This window comes from Salmo trutta, chromosome 37, assembly GCF_901001165.1.
Source record: "Salmo trutta chromosome 37, fSalTru1.1, whole genome shotgun sequence".
NCBI lineage: Eukaryota > Metazoa > Chordata > Actinopteri > Salmoniformes > Salmonidae > Salmo > Salmo trutta.
Window position 1 is genome coordinate 11,199,558 of NC_042993.1, and position 9,165 is coordinate 11,208,722.

The window sequence follows — 9,165 nt, forward strand, 5'->3', positions numbered from 1 at the left end:
AAAAAAAGGAATCTGTGAAAATCTAACCCTAAAAGTTGTTTCAACCAGTCAAATTACGTTCGTATTTATTCCTCAGAGATCCTAGAACGTAACCAGACTCCACTATATCATTAGGAGTGTAGTATATCCTATAGGACATCAAATTTGGTCAGAGAGCAACGCCTTCATGGCGCGCCAATGACACGGGCGGTCTTCACTTGATTGACTGTAACTTTGTCAAATAAGCACCAATCGGGGTCAAACAAAGCTAGCTAGCTAGATAGCCAATGAGTTGGGCTTTACGGGAGTATGCGGAGTACCCCGTATCTGTCGCACAATTTTGCTGCTAACCTTGTGCGACAGCAAGCCTTTTCCTTTTGGACAAAAATTGCAAGAATATGGAGAGTTATGAAAGCTGGGTGTTTTGCAAATGTTGAACTTACAATATGGCTACTAATGCTGAAAAGCTAAATCAAATTCCAAGTATACAGATTTCACGATATTCTTGCAGAAAAATGTAATGTAAATGTGTCCTTCACGATTTGCCCAAATGTACCTGGGTGACTTCACACTAAATGTTTTGTAGCTTGCTCATACATCAAGTTATCAGTCTGAGACTTTGCACATACTGCTGCCCTCTTGTGGACAACCAGAGTCATGGCTAGATTTTGGACCTTCCTGTTGCATTTCAAAGATGGTGGTAGAAAAAAAATACAAAACAAACGGTTGCTTTTCCTTTGTATTTTCTTCTATCAGATCTATTGTGTTATATTCTCCTACATTCAATTCACATTTCCACAAACGTCAAAGTGTTTCCTTTCAAATGGTACCAAGAATTTGCATATCCTTGCTTCAGGGCCTGAGCTACAGGCAGTTTGTCACAGTATCTAACGAAGGTGGCGCCCCTCCTCGGTCGGGCGGCGCTCGCCGGTCGTCGTCGCCGGCCTATTAGCTGCCACCGATCGTTGTTTCTGTGTCTGTTGGTTTTGTCTGTCTATCCCGCACCTGTTTTGTGTTTGTCATTAGTGGGGGGTTATTTAATGTGTATTTTCAGTTGGGGTTCTCGTGCGGGATTGTTCATTTGTTCATGAAGGACCGTTGTATTGTATCCGATTAAGAAGTCATTATATTGCCGGGCTGCGCCCCGTGCGCTGTTTGTTTTTCAGTGCGCTTCTTTGTTTTTTTTGTTTTCTCCTGGCGGACTTCGCCACACGCCCTGTGCCCAACGGCTATTACGACTGGTATTTCTTATTAAAACTCAGTTGCTCCGGCCCTCTGTCTCCTGCTCCTGATTTCACTTATCTACTGGTCCTAGACGCTCGTGACAGAATCCCGCACCAATAAAATGGAATCAGCAGGAGCAGAAGCGCCGTCCATGGCTGAGCAGGTCTCTCAACACGCCAGCCTCCTCCACCGCCTAGGCTCGGCCATGGACCAGGTGTTGGCCCGGTTGGAGAATTGGGAGAGAGGTGCTTCCCCAGCTGGACCAGCTCCGGTCCCTCACCCTGCGCCCCTACACACACCCCCTGAAGCGGGCGCCGGTGGTATCCGGATTACTCCTCCCCGGGAGTTCGATGGGACGGCCGCTGGGTGCAAGGGGTTCTTGCTCCAATTGGAACTCTACCTGGCGACCGTCCGCCCCCCCCCCTCCGACGAAGAGAGGGTGAGCGTCCTCGTCTCCTGTCTCACGGGTCGAGCCCTAGAATGGGCCAATGCGGTCTGGGATGGCCCAGACTCGGCTCGGGGCGACTACCCTGAGTTCACCCGCCGCTTCCGGGCGGTTTTCGATCATCCCCCGGAGGGCAGGGCGGCGGGTGAGCGGTTATTCCATTTGAGACAGGAGACGAGGAGCGCTCAGGATTTCGCCCTAGAATTCCGGACTCTCGCCGCTGGATCGGGGTGGAACGAGCGGGCCTTGATAGACCACTATAGGTGTAGCCTTCGCGAGGACGTCCGCCGGGAGCTGGCCTGTAGGGACAACGCCTCCACCCTCGACCAACTGGTGGACTTGTCCATTAGACTGGACAACCTGCTGGCTTCCCGGGGACGTTCCAGTCGGGGCCTGTTCGTTCCGCCTCCCAGTCCCCCCGCTCCACAGCCCATGGAGATAGGGGGGGCTGCGTCGAGGAGGACCGGAGGGGGGGGTCTCTCCTGCACCCGATGTGGACGCAGAGGACACACTGTGGACCGGTGCTGGAGTGGTCCCCCCGGGGGTTCGGAGGGCAGGCAGAGCACTACTTCGAAACCCCAGGTGAGTCCGCACCAGCCACACCCAGAGCCCCCTGTCGACCACATGTACACCTCGGTTTGTTTTCCAGATTTTTCCCCTCACTTCCAGTATAAGGCACTAGTCGATTCAGGTGCAGCTGGGAGTTTTATGGACCTTGGGTTAGCGAAGAGGTTAGGGATTCCCCTGGTTCAGCTAGACCACCCCTTCCCCGTGCACGCCTTAGATAGTCGACCGCTAGGGTCAGGCCAGGTAGGGGAGGTCACAGTGCCACTGGTGATGCAGACGTGGGGGGGTCATGAGGAGCGTATCAGCCTGTTCCTCATTGACTCCCCAGCGTTTCCGGTGGTACTGGGAATCCCCTGGCTGGCTACGCACAACCCTCAGATTTCGTGGAGACAGAGGGCTCTTACGGGGTGGTCGAGGGAGTGCTCAGGTAGGTGCATAGGAGTTTCCATCGGTGCGACTACGGTGGAGAGTCCAGACCAAGTCTCCACCGTGCACATTCCCTCAGAGTATGCCGATTTGGCTATCGCCTTCAGTAAGACGAAGGCGACTCTATTACCACCCCATCGACGAGGGGATTGTGCGATAAACCTCCAGGCCGACGCGGTTCTTCCTAGGAGTCACGTGTATCCTCTGTCTCAGGAGGAGACAGTGGCTATGGATACATACGTCACTGAGTCCTTGAGACAGGGATACATTCGGCCCTCTAAATCCCCCGTCTCCTCGAGCTTCTTTTTCGTGAAAAAGAAGGAGGGAGGTCTGCGCCCGTGCATTGACTATAGAGGTCTAAATGCTATCACAGTGGGTTTCAGTTACCCGCTACCTCTCATTGCTACGGCAGTGGAGTCATTTCACGGGGCGCGCTTCTTCACGAAATTAGATCTCAGGAGCGCATATAACCTGGTGCGTATCCGAGATGGAGACGAGTGGAAAACCGCATTTAGTACCACATCGGGCCATTATGAGTACCTCGTCATGCCGTATGGGTTAAAGAACGCTCCCGCTGTCTTCCAATCCTTTGTGGACGAGGTCCTTCGGGACATGCTCGGGCAGGGTGTGGTGGTGTACATCGATGACATCCTGATTTGCTCCGCCACACGCGCCGAGCATGTGTCCCTGGTGCGTAAAGTGCTTGGGCGGCTGCTGGAGCATAACCTATAAGTCAAGGCGGAGAAATGTGAGTTCTTCAAAAGAGCCGTCTCATTTCTAGGATATCGCATTTCCACCTCGGGGGTGGAGGTGGAGTGTGACCGCGTGACGGCTGTGCGTAATTGGCCAACCCCAACCACTGTGAAGGAGGTGCAGCGGTTCTTGGGGTTCGCTAATTATTATCGGAGGTTTATCCGGGGTTTTGGTCAGGTGGCGGCTCCCATTACCTCACTGTTGAAGGGGGGGCCGGTGCGCTACGATGGTCAGCAGAGGCGAACAGAGCCTTCCTTCGTCTGAAGGTTCTGTTTACCAACGCACCTGTCCTGGCGCATCCGGACCCCTCTTTGCCATTCATAGTGGAGGTGGACGCGTCCGAGGCTGGGGTAGGAGCTGTGCTATCGCAGCGCTCGGGCGTTCCTCCGAAGCTCCGCCCATGTGCCTTCTTTTCTAAGAAGCTGAGCCCGGCGGAGCGCAACTATGATGTGGGGGACCGGGAGCTGTTAGCTGTGGTCAGGGCTTTGACGGTGTGGAGACATTGGCTTGAGGGGGCACGTCACCCTTTTCTCATCTGGACCGACCACCGTAACCTGGAGTATATCCGGGCAGCGAGGAGGCTTAATCCCCGTCAGGCAAGGTGGGCCATGTTTTTTACGAGGTTTAACTTCACTCTCTCGTACATTCCAGGTTCCCGGAACCGGAAGGCTGACGCACTGTCGCGTCTCTACGACACCGAGGAGCGGACCATCGATCCTACTCCCATACTTCCCGCCTCCTGTCTGGTGGCGCCGGTGGTATGGGAGGTGGATGCGGACATCGAGCGGGCGGGTCGGTCAGAACCCACTCCACCGCAGTGTCCCGTGGGCCTGAAATACGTTCCGCTTGGTGTTCGCGATCGACTGATCCGATGGTCCCACACTCTACCCTCCTCGGGTCATCCTGGGGTGGAACGGACAGTGCGGGGCCTGAAGGGAAGGTACTGGTGGCCCACCTTGGCTGAGGATGTTCGGCGTTGTGTCTCTTCCTGTTCGGTGTGCGCTCAGTGCAAGGCTCCTAGGCACCTGCCTCGAGGGAAATTACAGCCCCTCCCTGTTCCGCAACGACCTTGGTCTCACCTCTCGGTGGATTTCCTCACGGATCTCCCGCCGTCCCAGGGGAATACGGCGATCCTGGTCGTTGTGGACAGGTTCTCTAAGTCCTGCCGTCTGCTCCCTTTGCCCGGTCTTCCTACGGCCCTGCAGACCGCGGAGGCCCTGTTCACCCATGTCTTCCGGCACTATGGGGTGCCCGAGGACATCGTATCTGATCGGGGTCCCCAGTTCACGTCCAGGGTGTGGAGATCGTTTATGGAGAGGCTGGGGGTCTCGGTCAGCCTGACCTCGGGTTTCCACCCCGAGAGTAATGGGCAGGTAGAACGCATCAACCAGGAGGTGGGCAGGTTTCTGCGGTCATATTGCCAGGACCGGCCAGGGGAGTGGGCGCAGTTCGTGCCATGGGCCGAGATGGCCCAGAACTCTCAGCGCCACTCCTCTACCAACCTGTCACCCTTCCAGGTGGTCTTGGGATATCAGCCGGTCCTGGTGCCATGGCAACAGAGCCAGACGGAGGCTCCTGCGGTGGAGGCATGGGTGGAGCGCTCTCAGGAGACCTGGAATGGTGTCCAGGAGTGCCTAAGGAGAGCTGTTGAACGACACAAGGAGAGCGCTGACCGCCACCGCAGTGACGCCCCCGTGTATAATCCGGGGGACAGAGTCTGGCTCTCGACGCGGAACCTGCCCCTCCGCCTGCCCTGCCGGAAGCTGGGTCCGCGGTTTGTGGGGCCGTTCAAAGTCCTGAGGAGGATAAACGAGGTGTGTTACAGGTTACAACTCCCTACATATTACCGCATTAACCCCTCGTTTCATGTGTCTCTCCTCAGGCCGGTGGTAGCTGGTCCACTACAGGACGATGAGGTGCTGGAGGTCCCCCCGCCCCCCCTGGACATCGGGGGGGTCCCGGCGTACACAGTCCGAACCATCCTGGACTCCCGACGTCGGGTAGGGGGCCTGCAGTACCTCGTGGACTGGGAGGGGTACGGTCCGGAGGAGAGGTGCTGGGTTCCGGCGGCGGACATTCTAGATCCACCGATGCTACAAGAATTCCACCGTCGCCGTCCGGATCGGCCGGCGCCTCGCCCTCCGGGCCGTCCCCGAGGCCGGCGTCGCCGCGCGTCAGGGGAGGGGTACTGTCACAGTATCTAACGAAGGTGGCGCCCCTCCTCGGTCGGGCGGCGCTCGCCGGTCGTCGTCGCCGGCCTATTAGCTGCCACCGATCGTTGTTTCTGTGTCTGTTGGTTTTGTCTGTCTATCCCGCACCTGTTTTGTGTTTGTCATTAGTGGGGGGTTATTTAATGTGTATTTTCAGTTGGGGTTCTCGTGCGGGATTGTTCATTTGTTCATGAAGGACCGTTGTATTGTATCCGATTAAGAAGTCATTATATTGCCGGGCTGCGCCCCGCGCGCTGTTTGTTTTTCAGTGCGCTTCTTTGTTTTTTTTGTTTTTTTTGAGGAAAGTGTTTTCTCCTGGCGGACTTCGCCACACGCCCTGTGCCCAACGGCTATTACGACTGGTATTTCTTATTAAAACTCAGTTGCTCCGGCCCTCTGTCTCCTGCTCCTGATTTCATTTATCTACTGGTCCTAGACGCTCGTGACACAGTTAGATTTGGGTATGTCATTTTAGGCAAAAATTTAAAAAAAGGGGGTTATCCCTAAGAAGTTTAACAAAATGAAGGAAGTTTCCTTTAAAATTGTTCATAAATATTATCCTGCTAACCACCATATGAAGAAGTTTAAGGAAAACATAAACTCAAATTGTACCTTTTGTAATGACCACCCAGAAACACTGTTGCATCTTTTTTAGCATTGTATTAATGTAAGGAAACTGTGGCAAGACATCAGTAGATTTATAATTGAACACATTTATGAAGATTTTACACTATTGTGGAGAAATGTACTGCTTGGATTCTTCACCTATGATAGAAATAAGCTGAAACAATTTTATGTAATTCATTTCGTTATTCTTTTGGCCAAATTTCATGTTCACAAATGTACATTTACAAACAAAACACCACATTTTCTTACCTTACAAAAAGAAATTGAACTATATTTTAAGACAATTAAATACTGTACTAACAAAAAAGCTGTTAGAATTATAAGTGTATGTATGTCCCTTAATTAAGTTCCTTGTGTAATGTGATGTTGTACCCCCTAGCCCAATTGTCCATTGTATATTATTTATATATACTTGTGTTCCCACATTTACATTCTGTATTGATTTGTTGTTAATAAAAACATTTATAAAAGTATGGAATCCTTTGTGCTGTGGGAACAGTATAAGAATAGCTAGTTGGCACGAGATGCAACAGCTAACAAAGGAATAGCAGCCATTTTGTTTTCCTATGTCACTGCTAAACTCTTCTGTCTTGGGCTACGGAAGAGTTTCAGCATTGTGCAATCAGTGACCCCTGGTGGTGAAGAATCGTCCATTTGAGTTCTTTAAAAATAATTAGTTAGGTGACACCCAAACGTGGATCATGTTTAACAAGTGGTTACTTATAATATCCAAGCTCAAGGTCCTAAACGGTATCATAACCGCCATCGATAAAAGACAATACTGTGGAGCCGTATTCATCAACCTGGCCAAGGCTTTCGACTCTGTTGTGTCTTTGGCTATGCCGGATTAAGTGATATGACATGCTATTCTATAAAATAATTTATCTGTAATTAATATTACCTGATTAAGCTAATCAGGTGAATGTAATTAATTAGAAAGTCGGGGAACCACAAAATAATGTTTATAGAGCTGTTATCTTCCGAATAAACTCTTAAAGACCTAGTAATCTTCTGCATCAATAGCAGTCAATATTTAATCGGCACTTTATTGAGTCTCATCTGAAAGTTGTAAATTCTTGGTTATCTTCACAAACCCTGGCTAACAAGTTGAATCAGCAATACAAAATTTGGTTTCATTATTTATTTACTAAATACCTAAATAATCACACAGAATGGATCATACATTGATTACAAATTATGTCATAAAGAAAACGTCCCTGGTGGACGGAAGAAATACGACGGCTGGTTACACAAAGAGAGAGGGTTGGGTTTGAGTGAAAGAGCGGGAAGACTGAGTAACAAAGGGAGAAGCTATGCATTCTAAATAACCACCCATTTGAAAAAGGAGAATGCAATAAATATTTACTCTGAGCTGCGCTTCGGTAGATTGGTTGTCGATGGAAGGCCGGTTTGTCCTTTATGGATCTCTGGTCCTCTGAAGAATGTCTAGTGGTGAACTGGAGCGTGGTAGAATGGATACTCTGTCCGTCCTCTCCTAGCCCACGTTTAGCGACTGCTGCTAACTCAACGGCTAGGAGGTATCACTTCTGGAGTGAATAAGAGTTCAAAGTTCATACCAAGTTGGCATACTTTTAAGCTCATGCTATATTCTGGCTGGTATAGTCGAAATTCATCCTTCCGGGGTGTAGGTCGTCACCTTCACATTGAAATTCAATGGTAATTTTGTTAGGTTCTCTAAGGTTGGCTTAGTTCGGTAGGTGGTCTTTGTTTGAGGTCCCCACGCCTTGGAACAGCTTATTATCTGAGCCCTTTTAATGTAGGACTGTCGCCCTAACGTCCTCGGAACAGAAAGTTACATTTTCGTCAAGGGCTTTATATAGGAGGGGAAAGAAGGGCATGTTTCCTAGTTTATAACCAATGTCTGTTCACATGGGCAGGGCCACTGAGTTGAGCATATTTCACTCATGAAACCCCAATTCTCTCATTTGGAAACTAAAATGACATTTAATCTTTTCACAAATAGTTTCATATTTAAACATTTAAATTGCACAACAATTCCATGTGAATCTGATAACTAGAATGTGTAGACTTTCCAAGATACAGTTTGTCATTCTATCATCAGTAATAATGTCTCAGACGCCAACTGATCTGGCATCATATTCATTTAGTACCAACTCTGTCAATCACCCCATTCTTATCGGCAGACTCAACAGCCTTGGTTTCTTAAATGACTGCCTCGCCTGGTTCACCAACTACTTCTCAGACAGAGTTCAGTGTGTCAAATCAGAGGGCCTGTTGCTCCGACCTCTGGCAGTCTCTATGGGGTACCACAGGGTTCAATTCTCAGGCCGACTCTTTTCTCTGTATACATCAATGATGTCGCTCTTGCTGCTGGTGATTCTCTGATCCACCTCTACGCAGACGACACCATTCTGTATACTTCTGGCCCATCTTTGGACACTGTGTTAACAAACCTCCAGACAAACCGCCTCCCGTCTAGCATCACTACTCTGGACGGTTCTGACTTAGAATATTTGGACAACTACAAATACCTAGGTGTCTGGTTAGACTAAACTCTCCTTCCAGACTCACATTAAGCATCTGCAATCCAAAATGAAATCTACAATCGGCTATCTATTTCGCAACAAAGCATCCTTCACTCATGCTGCCAAACATACCCTCTTAAAACTGACTATTCTACCGATCCTTGACTTCGGCGATGCCATTTACATTATAGCCTCCAACACTCTACTCAGCAAATTGGATGTAGTCTATCACAGTGCCATCCGTTTTGTCACCAAAGCCCCATATACTACACACCACTGCGACCTGTATGCTCTCGCTGGCTGGCCCTCGCTTCATATTCGTCGCCAAACCCACTGGCTCCAGGTCATCTATAAGTCTTTGCTAGGTAAAGCCCCACCTTATCTCAGCTCACTGGTTACCATAGCAGCACCCACCCATAGCACGCGC